Raw genomic sequence first — 15,432 nt, 5'->3', positions numbered from 1 at the left:
TGTAGACCCTCCACCCGTAAAATGGGGATAGAGTTCATGCATGCATATTCTTAGCACATCATTGCATTCTTACAATTTTTGATCTTACCCCATTATCTCCAAAAGCCCACACCTTTGCTAACACAAACAATGACCCATACATTTCCCTGAGGACACCCCCCAAGTTCCAGCAATGACAACTGCCCCACGTTCATCCTACTTCCAATTTTACTCAATCCTTTGTCCTCTCCAATTGACACCATGCATTTTTACCTCCCAGGTAGGTTGACCAACCTGTGCGTTTTCCCAGGACTTTCCTGGTTTTAACACTGAACATCCCACATCCTGGGAATCCCCCTCAGTCACAGGCAAATCAGAATGGCTGGCCACCCTGCTCCCAGAACTCTAGGGCACTCCAGCCTCCCCCAATGACTTTAGCCTCTGTCTCATCTAAAGTCTGCTCCAGCATCAGCTACCCTTCCACAGTCTTGCCCAAATTCAACTCTCATGGGTCCTAAATCTGCACTTGTTTACCTCCTCCTAATTGCATACCACTTGCCAAGCCACAGGAAACGCTCAAGGAGTGAAAACAAGACCTGGCCTTGACCCACTTTCTCTATGCCAAGTCTTGCTGGCATGTGGGTTGAAACTGATTTAAAAAGCAGGTGGAGCAATTTGTAAGGTTTACTGAATAGGTTTATTGGATGGGTGGGAGGAGAGGACGGTGATTAACAGGGGCACAAATTCAAGAGAAAAACTCCTGCTTATTAAAAAGGCACTCCAGGTATGGGCAGTGGGACACGGTCCTTGTCCATGCCTCTCCTGCGGCACTGTTGTCAAGACCCAGAGCCAGCTGAAGAGCCTCCAATATCTGGACCCCAAGCTCCCAGTCTCCACGCTTTCCCTCTCATGTCTTGCCCAGGGTAGACAGTTGTTCCATGATGCTCTGAGCAGGCCGGCAGAAGGAGCAACAGTGCTGCTTCCTGTGGTAACCTCATTCTCCATTCTCTGCTATCCACAGACACCACCAAAAGAATCTAGAAGAGAGGAGGACAAGTTAGACCAGTGGTTTTGGGTGGGATCTGCAGACACGATCCAGTTTAGCCTCTGGCTGTGGGTTCCCGGTCCTTGTCATTAACTCACCAGGATGAGAAATATCAGCCAAACCCAAATTCCAAGTCATCCTCAGGGTCACCGACTCCATAGCCTACTTCCTTCAACAATCTCCAGATCTAAGGCTGAGACCTAGGATGGTGAGGAAACACACAAGTATTTAGTCTCCAAAGAATCTTCTCCCCAAGGTGACATCACAGAGAGGGTCCCAATCAAGCAAGCCTAAGCTCCCTGCATCATTCATATGAATTATTCGCACTGCTGTAAACTTATGCACCAAACTGGTCTCATGCAGCACTCTGGATATACCCAACCAAGTGTCAAAGAGGAAAAACATCTTAAAAATCCAGTTTTTACAATAAATGTTCTTTCAAGCAGCTCATGATCAGGGCAAGAGACCAGGTAAGAGTAATAATCCACAGGCAGACAGCTCAGCACACACTGTCAGGGCTTCAGCACAGGTTCTGCTGTATTTTAACTGAAGGGATGGACCACCACCTGCAGCAGTATCCCACCACACTGTCACCGTTTGTCTGCCTAACCTATCACAAGGCCCCAGCAGCTGTCATCCTATTTTACAAAGATCCATTCAATATGATCCAGCCAGGAGAGGCAGCTGGAAGATGGACTTCCGGCAAGACTTGCTAGGTGCCTGGCACACAGAAGGAAAGCCAGGTATAGGGGCTAACAACACTTTGGGGTACCCAGTTAGCACAATTTGCTCACTCACATGAATAAGAAAGAAGTCTAGAACAGGGACAGGAGTCTGGAGTCCACAGATGTCGATTTCAAAGTACCATCCAAACAAACCCATACCATAGGCCCGAGAATTTCTTCTCTATTGAACCCCTAGGATCACCCCCATTCAAAAGAGGACCCAAAAAAGAACAGATGAAAAGCCCATGAAATAATCATTAGCCATTAGAGAAATGCAAATCAAAACTACAATGAGATATCATCTCACCCCAAAAAGGCTAGCATTAATTCAAAAAACACAAAATAATAAATGTTGGAGAGATTGTAGAGAGACTGGAACACTTATACACTGCTGGTGGGGATGTAAAATGGTACAACCACTTTGGAAATCGATTTGGCACTTCCTTTAAAAGCTAGAAATAGAAGTACCATACAATCCAGCAATCCCACTCCTTGAAATACGTCCTGGAGAGGTAAGAGCTGTCACTTGAATAGATATATGCACATCCACGTTCATTGCAGCACTGTCCACGACAACAAAAAGATGGAAACAACCTAGGCGCCCATCAACGGACGGATGGATAAACAAATCATGGTATATTCACACAATAGAATACTACACGACAATAAAGAACAATGATGAATCCACGAAACATCGCACAACATGGAGGAATCTGGAAGGCGTTATGCTGAGTGAAATTAATTAGTCACAAAACGACAAATATTGTATGAGACCACTATTATAAGAACTCCAGAAAAGTTTCAAACATAGAAGAAAACATTCTTTGATGGTTACAAGTGGGGACAGAGGGAGAGAGGTATTCACTAATCAGATAGTAGACAAGAACCATTTTAGGTAAAGGGAAGGATAACAAACAACACCAGGGAAGTCAGCATAACTGGACTAATCCAAAAGCTAAGAAGTTTCCTGAACACAACCAAACACTTCGAGAGACAGAATAGGAGGGCCAGAGGTCTGGGGACCATGGTTTCAGGGGACATCTAGGTCAGCTGGCATAACAAAGTGTATTAAGAAAACATTCTGCATCTCACTTTGGTTAGCGGTGTCTGGAGTCCTAAAGGCTGGCAAGCGGCCATCTACGATGTATCAACTGGTCTCAGCCCACCTGGAGCAAAGGAGAATTTAGAACACCAAAGACACAAGGAAAATATGGGCCCAAGAGACAAAGGGCCACATAAACCAGAGACTCCATCAGCCTGAGATCAGAAGACCTAGATGGTGCCCAGCTACCGCCAATGACTGCCCTGACAGGGAACACAACTAGAGTCCCTAACAGAGCAGGAGAAAAGTGGGGCGCAGAACTCAAATTCTAGTAAAAAGACCAGAATTAATGTTCTGACTGAGACTGGAGGGAACCCAGAAGACACGGCCCCCGGACTCTCTGTTAGCCCAGAACTGAAACCATTCCCGGAGCCAACTCTTTAGACAAAGATTAGACTGGACTATAAGACATAAAATGATACTCATGAAGAGAATGCTTCTTACCTAGAGTAGATACATAAGACTATATGGGCAGGTCCTGCCTGAAGGCGGGATGAGAAGGCAAAAAGGGACAGGAGCTGGTTGAATGGACATGGGAAATCCAGAGTGGAAAGGAGGAGGGTGCTGTCACATTATAAGGAGAGCAACCAGGGTCACATAACAACGTGTGTATAAATTTTTGTATGACAAATTAACTTGAACTGTAAACTTTCACTTAAAGCACAATTAAAAAAAAAAGAGAGAAAGAAAAGCCTGTGAGAGGCAAGCAACAAACCAAGGTTAATCAGTGAGTACGCCCTTCCACCATCAGTGACCGAAAATAATACCCTTGAGATTCCGGTAGACTGTCACAGGATGAAATTTTTTTTTTTAAGCCACTCAGAATTGATAACAGCCCCTCTTAGCCCCAATGTCTGGCCTCATCTTTATTTTTCTTTCTCCATTTTTTCAACACTACTGACTGACAGCTCCTGAAGAAGTAATGCAAATTTCGTGTCCTCAAGAAAAAGTAAAGGAGCAGAGACAACACACTGCGGGGATTTAAGTCATGGACTGTCTTGAATAACAGTGTAGGAATTATTCCCACCCCTGTAAATCTCATAGAGCAGAACCTACGATTTACAACTCCCATGTGTGCCCTTTAGTAATACCTGAATTTATTCCTGCAAGGATCCAAATACAAATGCATAAACGGGCTTCTGAGAAGAGGAACTTGTAAAAGACCAAGTGATCTCCCCAAGAGTTGGGGGAGCTAGTACATCACCACATCCCATGGGGCCTGCAAAGGCCAACTCTGAAGAGGTAGCAGGTAAAGAGCTGGGGTGTGTGAAAGCTCCAGGGTTTGGAAGGAACGGGGTGGACCCTCCAAACACGGGGCAACGTCTTTCAGCGATTCCTCTCCCTGCACTATCAATGACCAGGGCACGGGCAGCCCGTGATCACCTCCAAATGCAGGTGCAGAAGGGCAGGCAAGGAGAGTCAGGAAGGAAGGGGGGCTGATGCCGGGGAATGGCCAGAGACATAGAGAGTACAAGACCCCAGCAGCTGCCATTGTGTCCTGCAAAGACCCCATAAAACCTCCCTGCCTGGAAGAGTCAAAAAACACTTCCAGTATAACAAATCGGAAATGATTTGGGTTGGAAAAGATTGGGATCATGTGGTCATAACGCCGCCAAAACAATCTCACTGCTGTCCTTGCTCTGCTCTTCAGACAAGCAAATGGTGGCTGAATAGGTCACAGAACTAGAGTTTTGGGAGGGACTGGCATCATTCCACTGTCAAACACGCCGTTGCTGACACCCCGTACCCGGGAGGAAGGGGGATGCCCCAGGGAGCAGCTCTCTTTATCCAAGCAGATTTCTGCAGGCGCCCCCCCGGCAGCGGCATAAAGGCATGTAAGGAATTGCTCCACAGCAGGGACAAAACTGGGGGTGAACAGGATGCCACTTTGACCTCGCTTCCCCTTCCATCTTCACCCAAAGCCCCAGGGAACATTCACGTGACTTTACAGGATGCAAAAAAAAAAAAAAAAAAAAATCCCAGAGAATGGTCCAAAAATCTTACCTCGGCTGCCATGGTCTGTCGTCCTGCTGATACGAACACCACACCTCTCACAGAGCGTCCACCTGTGCACGGGGCACACCCAGCTGCAAGACAAGCCATGAATGAGCAGCCAACCTGTCACACCCCCCCAATAAAACCCAATTAAAAAAATGGGCAAAGGAACTTTACAGGTTATTTCACCAAAGAGGATGTTCAAATGGCCAACAAGCACATGAAAAGATGCTCCCTGTCGTTAGCCATTAGAGATGCAAATCAGAAGTATGAGATACCACCTCACCCCATTAGAACGGCAATGATCAAAAATAAAACAGAAAGCAACAGGTGTTGTGCTTAGTGCTGAGAGGCAGGGCTAAGGCCAGGGAAAGGGGTGTAATGGGGAGACAGAGGAAGCTTCCAGAAGGAAAGCCCTACAAGGAGAGGGACCCGCATTATGGTTCCACAACCAGCCCACGAACTTCTGCGGCAGGGCCCATGCTCCACCATTCTGGGCAGAAGGGCACTCGATAAACCACACAGCACCAGGCACCAGAAGCTGGGAAGATGAATGTGTAGGAAAGCTCCAGGGTCTGGAAGGGACAGGAGTGGACCCTCCAAACACGGGGAAATGCTTTCAGCAATTCCTCTCCCTGCACTATCAATGACCAGGACACAGCAGCCCAGGGTCACTTTCGAATGCAGGGGCAGAAAAGGGCAAGGCATGAGCCAGAAAGAGGGGCCAAGCCAGCAATCTAGGAAATGGTCCGAGCTGGGAGGAGAGACAGGAGACCAGTCAGTGGCCTGAGTGACAGTCTATGATTCCAGCAGCAGCTTCGGGTTCTCTACCGCCATGCTTCTCAATCTTGAGTGTGAATAAAAATCACTCAGAGGCTTTGTTCAGCCAGATTGCTGGAGCCCAGCCCCAGAATTTCTGATTTAGTAGGTCTGGGGTGTGGCCTGAGAACTTGCTTTTCTTAATTTCTTCAGTTCTCAGACAAGGCTGGTGCTGCTGGTCCAGGTACCACATTTGGGAACCACTGCTTTAATGCTTCCTGGCTAAGAAAATAAGAGGGAAGACGAACTTTTAGCAAAAATGTCAAGGGCCCCCTGAGGGAGCAGGAAAGCAGTGGGATGCAGACCCCAATTCTTATAAAAAGACCAGACTTAATGGTCTGACTGAGAATAGAAGCACCCTGGTGGTCATGGTCCCCAGACCTGCTAGCCCAAGGCAGGAACAATTCCCCAAGCCAACTCTTCAGACAGGGATTGGACTGGACAGTGGGATAGAAAATGATACTGGTGAGGAGTGAGCTTCTTGGATCAAGTAGACACATGAGATTATGTTGGCACCTCCTGTCTGGAAGGGAGATGAGAGGGCAGAGGGGGTCAGAAGCTGACCGAACGGACATGAAAACAGAGTGGAGGTAAGGAGTGTGCTGCCTCATCAGGGGGAGAGCAATTAGGAGTATAAAGCAAGGTGTCTATAAATTTTTGTATGAGAGAATGACTTGATTTGTAAACTTTCACTTAAACCACAATTAAAAAAAAAAAATGCCAGGGACTCCCTGGGTCTGGGGTTGTGTGATAACATTACAAATCACTTTACAAGAGAAAGCCATTTAGCTAATCGACCGACAGCTAACCACCAGACTCCAAACTCCAGCCCTGTTTCCATTTTAACAAGCTGGGCCCATCCTAAGGAACATGAGGGACACGTGCTTCCCCAAAGAGCTCTCAGAATACAAGGGGGCTAGGTAAGCACCAGCTCTTCTTCAGCACTGTGAAGCCCCTGCTGGGCTCCTCAGGGGCAGGGGAGGGAGGCAGCAGGCTTCAGCTGTTACCTTCCCTCACCACAGGACCTAAGGGTCTCTGGCCTGGCAGCTCCAGAAAAGCACCCAGGATTCCCACCTTCCAAGCATCATGGTCCAGACTCTCCTTGAAGACACCGCTCACGGGGCCCCTGGGTACCACGACAGCAGCCAGCTGACAATCCTGCACTGACAAGAAGCCACATGTCACTTCTTATAACATATTCAACTACCCAAAATGACCCACAGAAGGGAAAAAAAATAAAACCTCTTAATCGAAGCAAAAAAAAAAAAAGCCAAACCCATTGCCATTAAGTCGATTCTAACTCATAGCGACCCTATAGGACGAAGCAGATTGCCCCATAGTTTCCAAGAAGAGCCAGATGGATTCGAACTGCCAAACGGAAGGCATAAAGGATAGTTGCACCAATGGCTTCCCTTTGATCCTCCCTCTCTCGTTTCATTCGGGAACTTACAATTTGGGCCATTTCTTCAGAACCAGCCAGAGGCCCCAGCTACTAAGGGGAGTCCCCGAAGACCATGACAAATAGCAGAGGAACGAAGAGCTGAATGCACCCATAAAAAAAAAAAAAAAATAGCGCTTATTTGTAGGTGATCTGTTCACTAGAATTCACTGGGGCTCTTTAAAGGAAATATTCCCTCCTATGAACAGGACTACAGGACTAAGGCTCTATAGTCCTGAGCCATCCCTGACAGTAATGACCTTATGCTGGGCAACGAACTGCTCAATACACATAGACATCCTGCTTTCTGGAAAGAGAAGGTCAGGCTAAGAGAGACCCCAGCACTGACTCTCACGTGGCAGCCCAGAAGCACCGGGTTCCTAAATGGGTTGGCAGAAAAGCAGGAGTGTGTGAAAGTTTCAGGGTTCGGAAGGGACGAGTGGACCCTCCAAACACGGGGAAATGTCTTCCACCAATTCCTCTCCCTGCACTATCAATGACCAGGGCACAGGCAGCCCATGATCACTTTCGAATGCAGGAGCAAAAGAGCAGAGGGACAGCCAGGAAGGAAGGGGGCTGACACCTGGCTCTGGGGAACAGCCCGAGGTGAAAAGCGCACAGGGCTCCGGTAGCTGCCATTGTGTCCTGCAAAGACTCACGAAACCTCACCGCCAAGGGGAACCAAAGGAAAGACACTGCTGGCAAAAACGCTGGAAAAGGCCTGGGGTTGGAGAGATCAGGGTCATGTGGTCAGGTCAGTAAAAACCACTGCCACAGCTCTGTTTCCCACATCAGGAACTGAGCTTCGGAACAGGTCACAGAGGGGTCCCCCGCTATGTGTGGGAACTTGGCTCTCAGGGTGTTCCCAGTCAACAGGTAACTGATAAGGGCAGTTCACTGGGCCTAGACTATTTGTGCAAACAACATGGTTCAGGCTCGACACCCGCTTTCCTCCTGGGATTTTGGAACATGCTAGACAGAGGACTACATGATCAGTTCCCAAAAAGAAACCAGGGCAAGGGATGTCCAGTGGACTGCCTGGGCAGAAACATCACACATAGGTTGTTGAATATTCAACGCTGGGGAAGGAGTGGGCTGTGTGACGCGTCATGGAGGGAGGAGGAGAGGAAACGCAGCCTTGCTCGTGGATACCTCCAGACCCCACCTGCATCCTTCCCCCTTACAATCTGGCTGTGGATGGTTTCCCTCACTCCACTGCTGTAACAAACCTTAACCATGAACACAACTCCAAAAGGTAAGTAAATAATAAAGTCACAGAGCTAGATGGTGGGAGAGATGGAATTAAGAGCCAGTTATGGCGAGGCCTCTGATGCCTAAATCCACCCCCTCTCCACTGCAACTTGCTGCCACTGACACGCAGGTACCAGCAGAGCCATAGAGTTGCTGCCCGACACAGGTCCCTGGAGGCCCCTCCTCGGCAGCAGCCCTGCAGGCATATGATGGGGAGCCAAATGCAACCTGTGGACATCACCCTTCATCTCATCCTCACCTCCCCAACATAACCTAAAACACCAGGTAAAAGGAGGATGACTTTACAGGGTGCAACAAACCCAAACTCCAGAGAATGGACCAGAAAGCTCACCTTGGGCCCTGTGGCCTGGTGTTCTCTTGCATGACAGCACCTCCCCTGAAGCCTCTCTGCACACGGGGGCCCATCTGCCATAGCCAAGAAGATACAAATGAGTCGATCACTCCCAGCTCACAGCAGGTCCTGGTTGGCACCAAAAAAACCAAATCAAACCTGTTGCCATCGAGTCAACCCCGACTCACAGCGACCCTGTACGACGGAGTAGAACTGCCCCATAGAGTTTCCAAGGAGTGCCTGGTGGATTCGAACTGCCAACCTTTTGGTTAGGAACCATAGCACTTAACCACTATGCCACCAGGGTTTCCCTGGTCAGCACAGTGGCTGACAAACAAGTGCTGTGGAAATGCTGACTGGACTGGAGATCCTCTGCAGCAGGAATAACACCGCTGCACTGTTTTACACGCCCTCTGTTAGTGAGTGATGTGTTGGGGGCGGTCTGGGCTGTGTGCCCTGTTCCTCTAGCAGCATTAGGCACAGGCCTGGGAGAGGTCATGGCTGGCAGCAGGGCCTGTGGTCTGCCACCTGCCGCGCAGGGGAGGCACTGATAGATCCTTGACTACATTCTGCTCGGCCCACCTCTGGTCCTTACCACCTTACCAACAGGGTGCAGGGAAAACCATCCCCCGGTGACCTACAGCCCATCCCATGCCAAGTGGTCACCTAAGACCAGAAGCCCAGGCAGGTCATGAATAAATCAGGTCATCTGTTGAAAAACTCTTTGAAGAAGAGGAAAACACAAAACCTGCCCTATCCCCGACTCTCACACAGGGAGAAGTATTTTTCCCCAGACGCTGCACGATACAATGAGGCTTAACAAATCCTCATAATGAAGGGTGGCTCCCTTTCTTGTTTTCCATGTGTTCCACACTGACGAACACCCTACTACCTAGCAGGCACCAGGCAAAGTGAGACGCAAAACTCAGACGCTGCCCTCAAGATCACAGCAGAGGACTAGGAGACAAGAAACAATGATTTCTGTGGAGTGATGGGTGCTGAGAGGCGGGAGCTGAGAGTATGGGGAGGGGAGATGCGGAAGCAGACAAAGTTTGCAGGAGGGAGCCCTTGGAGCAAGGTGACCCCAATCGTGGCTCCACAAGAAGCCCGTGTACTCCTTAGAGGCAGGGCCCATTCCCTATGTCTCACAATCACCTGCACTGGGCCAGACAGAGGAGGTGCTCAACATGCCAGATGATGTCGGCACCAGGAGGCATCTCAGTGGTGGTGGGGAGAAAACGTGAGAAAGCTCCAGGGTCTGGAAGGGACAGGAGTGGACCTCCAAACACGAGCAAATGCTTTAGCAATTGGTCTCCCTGCACTATCAATGACCAGGACATGGGCAGCCCAGGGTCACTTTCGTATGCAGAGGCAAAAATGGACAGAGGGTGACAAGGCCAGTGTCAGCATCCTGCTGACCACCCAAGCAGGGGGAAGCAGACTGGTGGAGCCTAGGACCCCTGGAGCTCCCATGGCTGCATATGACAATTCTAACTCTCCCCACTGAGAGTCCACAGGAAGGCCAACTTCTGACAAGAATGCCTAAAATGTTCATCCCTGCCAAGTATTTACTGTGTACCTACTATGTGCCAAGCACTGTGGATTAAAAAAAAAAATACAGACAAGGTCTGCCATCACAGAGTTTTTAGTCACCCTTCACAGAAGCTAAAGCTCAGAGAAAAGTAGCTTGCCCTAGATTATGGGCTAATGAGTAGCTGAGCCAGGATCTGAACTCAGGTCTTTCTGGCTCCCAAACCTAGCCCCTATGCACAGCTTTTTACCTACACTGTCCACACAAGGGCTTTGCCCAGAACCCATGATGGGCTTGGAGACCACCCACTCTGCCTGTGCCAGGCGGGAAGGCAACAAGCCCCTAGAACAACAGCACTTACCCAGGGGACATCCTCGCCACCAGGAGAGTGGGAGTGTGTCCAGGAGTGCGGATCAGGTTCTACAGGAGAGAAGGGGGTGCTGGCTGGTGTGGAACCAGCAAATTCATCCAAGGTAGAATCCAGCATGACCTAGGGAGAGGAAACGGGGCTTTAGAGCAAAGCACGGGGACAAGAATACAGACTGTCCCTCTGGGACCCAGGGAGTGCCCTGAATTTAAACCTCAGCCAACTGGTCTATACGACGGTTTTAATGCTTACCTCTAAGGATTATTGAGGGGAAAATGATGTGGCACCTTGCCTGACACTGGAAGGCAATTGACAAGTGGCTTTGAGGGCTTAAAATGCCGGGAATCCGAGGTCCACAGCAGTCGTGAAAATCACAGGGGCTTTGGTCTCCCTCAGAGCCCTGGCGGCAGTGGTTAAGAGCTAGGTTGGCGGTTCTAACCCACCAGCCACAGCTTGGAAACCCAATGGGGCAGCTTGACTGCTTTATAGGGTGCCTATGAGTCAGAAGTGGAGCCCTGGTAGCACAGTACTTAAGAGTCTGGTTGCTAACCAAAAGGTCAGCAGTTCAAATCTACTAGCCACTCCTTAAAAACCCTATAGGAACAAGACCAGACTTAATGGTCTGACTGAGACTGGAAGGGCCCCAGTGGTTATGGCCTCCAGACCTTCTGTTGCCCCAGGACAGGAACCATTCCCAAAGCCAACTGTTCAGACATGGATTGGACTGGACAATTGGTTGGAGAGGGATGCTGGTGAGGAGTGAGCTTCTTGGATCAGGTGGACACTTGAGACTATGTTGGCACCTCCCACCTGGAGGGGAGATGAGTGGGTGGAGGGGGTTAGAAGCTGGCAAAAAGGACATGAAAAAAGAGAGAGTGGAGGGGGAGAGCGGGCTGTCTCATTAGGAGGAGAGTAATTAGGAGTGCGTAGCAAGGTGTATATGGGTTTTTGTGTGAGAGACTGACTTGATTTGTAAACTTTCACTTAAAGCACAATAGAAATTATTAAAAAAAAAAAAAATCCTTACAGGGCAGTTCTATAGTGTCGCTATGAGTTGGAATCCACTCGAGAGCAACAGGTTTGGATTTTTTTTTTTTTTGTCTCCCTCAAGCCGGGGGTTCAAACCCGGCTCCACATGACCTGCAGCAGAACCTCAGGCACAGGTATTGCTGGGTCCCAGTTTCTCATTTGCTCCACACTGATGGAACACTCTACCACCCGGCAGGCACCTAGCAAAGTGAGACACAAACCTCGGACACTGCCCTCGAGAAAATCACAGCAAAGAGGACTTAGGAGATAAGAAACTATTGCCGTGGAGTGACAAATGCTGAGAGGCCAGAGCAGAGTGTGTCGGGAGGGGAGGCCGGGAAGCAGAAAAAGCTTGTGGAGGGGAGCTCTCGGAGCAAGGTGATCCCGATTGCGACTCCACAGCAGCTCATCATCAATGGAGCCCCTGGATGGTGCAAACGGTTAAGCGCACGCTACTAACTCAAAGGCTGGGGGTTGGAACCCATCCAGAGGCGCCTGGGAAGACAAGCCTGGTAATCCGTACCCAAAAGATCTTAGCCTTGCAAACCCTGTGTAGTTCTATCTTGCACATACGTGGCCAGGAGTCGAAACTGACCCGATGGCAGCTAACAAGTCCTTCCCCAGAGAGTGGCTGTGAGGACAGGGGATCTGACAGCCAGGACTGGGCTGGCTCAGAACGAGCGCTCGGCCGACGTCGCTGCCCACCTGACAATTCTCTTTCTCGGAGAAACGCGAGTCCTCAGAGGTCCGCACCTGGCAGTGGGGACGGAGCTTTAAACCCGGGCTCCGGCGCTGACTTCCAGCAGCCGCTTCCTGCCCTAACCCTCCTCGGGGCCTAAGTCGCTCCCGGCCGGGAGGCGCAAACCACGTGCCCAGCGCGCCCCGCAGTGCACTCACCTGGAGCCGCAATCGGCAGCGCGGGGCGACGTGGGGAGAGACGAGGTGGCGCGGGAAGGCGCGGGAAGGTGCGGGATGCCGGGAGATGCCGAGAGATAGAGCTCGTCGGCAAGACACAGCAGGAGTCGGCCGCCACACTGGCTCAACGTCGGCGGAAATGCCGCCAAGGGCCCAGGCTGCCGCCTAAAGAGAGGCCTCCGACCGGGAAACCCGCGCAAGCTGTCCTACAGCACCCCCTGATGGACTGGAGCTGAAATGCTCATTCAACTTTAACGTGACCATCACTCATGGTGGCCCCGCGTGTCAGAGTAGAACTGTACCCCAAAGGGTTTTCAAAGGCTGATATTTTCAGAAGTAGATTTCCACGCCTTCTGAGGCACCTCCAAGTGGGCTCAAACTGCCAATGTGCACTAACCATTTACACCACCCAGGGACTTCCACTTGACTTTACAGGCCATTTTTTAATTCCCTACCTCATCCGTCCATCCATCCATCCATCCATCCATCCATCCATCCATCCATCCTCCCATCATTCCATCCATCCTCCCATCATTCCACCCACCCGTCCATCCACTTACCCAGAAGACATTTATGGAGCCTGTACTTCATAACAGGAACTGGACTAAGCAATAGGGCAATAGGTGTCTGGTTCCATGGAAATATTTTCACCCCCTGAATCTGCCTCCCCGGGAAGTTTTCCTCTGGAAATCATTACCTAGGGGAGGGCTTGGGATAACTTTAGAAAGCATCCTGGAGTGCTGGAAATAACGTTCCCTCCTTTGCCTTGGTTTTATTTGTTCTGAAGGTGTTCCTTGGTCACAGATTTGTTGTTAATGTACAAAGGGCAACCATCTGTAAAAGGAGCTGCTGCTAGCATGAGCTCAGATGGATTATATTTAGTTTGGGCTTCTTTCTGCGCGGGACCAATAGAGGTCTTGTCTGATTCACCACTGTGTTCATAGAACCTAATTTAGTGGCTGGCACAGCCGAACAAGTGAATGAATTCTGTGTGTATATTTATTTTGACATCACCAGACTAAAATATTGTTCACATAGTCTGAGACTGGGATGTGAAAGTGTGAAGGAAATGAGCCTTGAGAGGTGGGTGGGGGTGGGGGACAAATACTTTGCTAAAATCCAAGAAGCAAATGGAATCGGGGGTATATTAGTCTCCTAGAGCGGATGTAACAAAGTACCACAAACTGGGGGGCTTAAAACAGGAATATATCATCTCACAGTTCTGGGGGCTAGAAGTCCAAAATCAAGGTATCAGCAAGGCCATGCTCTCTCCAAAGGCTCTGGGGGAAGCTCCTTCCTTGCCTCTTCCTAGTTTCTGGTAGTTCCTGGCAATCCTTGACATTCCTTTGCTTACAGACACATCACTCCAATCTCTGCCTCTGTCTTCACCTGGCCTTTTCCCCTCTGTCTGTGTCTCTTCTCTTTTATAAAGACATCCGTTAGGATTAGGACCCATCCTGCTCCCGTATTACCTCATGTTAACTGATAACCTCTTCATAAACCCAATTTCCAAACCAGGTCACATTGACAGGTAGCAGGATTTAGAACTTCAACCTGTCTTTCTGGGGGACACAACTCAGCCCATAACAAGTCATAACAAGAGAAAGGCCTGTGCAAATCACTAGGGGTGTGGTCAAAGGGTGCCAGGAGGGGAGTCTCCAAAGAACCCATGAAGGAAGCCAAGAAAGACTCAGCCTTAAATACATGCCCCACCTGGAGAGGGCACAGCCAGCTTACAACAGTACCAGTCAAGAAAGAAGTCTCCCATGTGTCTTTTACTTTTACTCCATCTGTTTGGTCCTGGAGGTAACGGGGGAAGGAGGATCAGTGGGTGGGCTGAAACCTCCCGGTGAAGAAGAGCCACTTCTTAACTAGCAATGATTACTGAAGACTTGATTCATGCATTAGAGTAGACTGGACATTTTAACTTGGAAACTGTGCTTCCCATGTTTGCTGATTGCAAGACTTTTTATTGCCTAAAAATGATGAGAAAAGTTATGAGGCCTGCCTGATATTTTTCTGTTGTTGTCATGTGCCGTATTATTGATTTCGACTGATAGCGACCCTATGGCAACCGTATAGGACATAGTAGAACTGTCCCGTAGGGTTTCCTAGGCTGAAATCTTTATGAGAGCAAATTGTTAGGTCTTTTCTCTCAAAGAGTGGCTGGTGGGTTCAAGCGCTTTCGGTTCGCAGTCAAGCGCTTAGCCATTGTGCCACCAGGGCTCCTTGATATTTTTCTAGGGGCAGGGAAAAGATATTTCCACTTAGCACGTCTAAGGAGATGGCAGGGAGATGTTGCTTTTATGATTACACCCCAGGAGCCCCGCTTTCCAACATGACTAGTTAGTTATATTAATAAAGGACTGGGCTGTTGCTGGGAGGCCAGCATTCCATCACCGGGGAGTTTGTGACCTCATAGTGGCTGAGAGGTCCCCTCAGTCTGGAGTCTCCAGGGGAGATGGAATTCATGCTGGCTGGACAGACTGTTCCAAGGAGGCAGTGTCCAGGGTCTAAGCAGGGTGACAGCGAGTGACCACATGAGGCCCGCAGGAGCTACAGACCCCTTCCCACCTAAGCATGAGCAGCATGCAGGAGACCTTGTTTTATATGTCCATCTTCATCCTTTGCTGCTTACTACTCCTTTGTTTCTGCATCTTTCAGCAGTATTGTGCTCCACCTCCTTTGGGATAGGACTGAGGCCAAATGCAAGCCTTGGCCAGCCCGGCCCCCCAGCATCTCTCAGGCAGGATCGGCTCTTCCTGAGCCACCCCATGGCCTGGATCTTGGCCTACTGGGGAGCCTCCAGCAGGCCTAGGACTTCTCAGATGCTCTGGTGGACTGAAAGGAGGCAGGGGAGTCTCCCACCAGGGTCAGCTCCCAC

The 15,432-nt window shown here is 49.7% G+C and overlaps 4 non-coding genes across 4 annotated transcripts; all 4 read right to left on the bottom strand.

Moving 5' to 3' along the window:
• Nucleotides 1-4,114: 4,114 nt before the first annotated feature.
• Nucleotides 4,115-4,248, bottom strand: LOC126067871 (small nucleolar RNA SNORA71). The gene has a single exon (XR_007515484.1). It is a non-coding gene; the product is annotated as a small nucleolar RNA SNORA71 (small nucleolar RNA).
• Nucleotides 4,249-5,402: 1,154 nt separating this feature from the next.
• Nucleotides 5,403-5,535, bottom strand: LOC126067869 (small nucleolar RNA SNORA71). The gene has a single exon (XR_007515482.1). It is a non-coding gene; the product is annotated as a small nucleolar RNA SNORA71 (small nucleolar RNA).
• Nucleotides 5,536-7,510: 1,975 nt separating this feature from the next.
• On the bottom strand, nucleotides 7,511-7,643 carry LOC126067870 (small nucleolar RNA SNORA71). Its single transcript, XR_007515483.1, has one exon. It is a non-coding gene; the product is annotated as a small nucleolar RNA SNORA71 (small nucleolar RNA).
• Nucleotides 7,644-9,945: 2,302 nt separating this feature from the next.
• On the bottom strand, nucleotides 9,946-10,077 carry LOC126067873 (small nucleolar RNA SNORA71). Its single transcript, XR_007515486.1, has one exon. It is a non-coding gene; the product is annotated as a small nucleolar RNA SNORA71 (small nucleolar RNA).
• Nucleotides 10,078-15,432: the final 5,355 nt, after the last annotated feature.

This window comes from Elephas maximus, chromosome 25 (assembly GCF_024166365.1).
Source record: "Elephas maximus indicus isolate mEleMax1 chromosome 25, mEleMax1 primary haplotype, whole genome shotgun sequence".
Taxonomy (NCBI): Eukaryota; Metazoa; Chordata; class Mammalia; order Proboscidea; family Elephantidae; genus Elephas; species Elephas maximus.
Note: the sequence above shows the minus strand (reverse complement) of the source record. Positions and strands in the feature narration are given on the sequence as shown.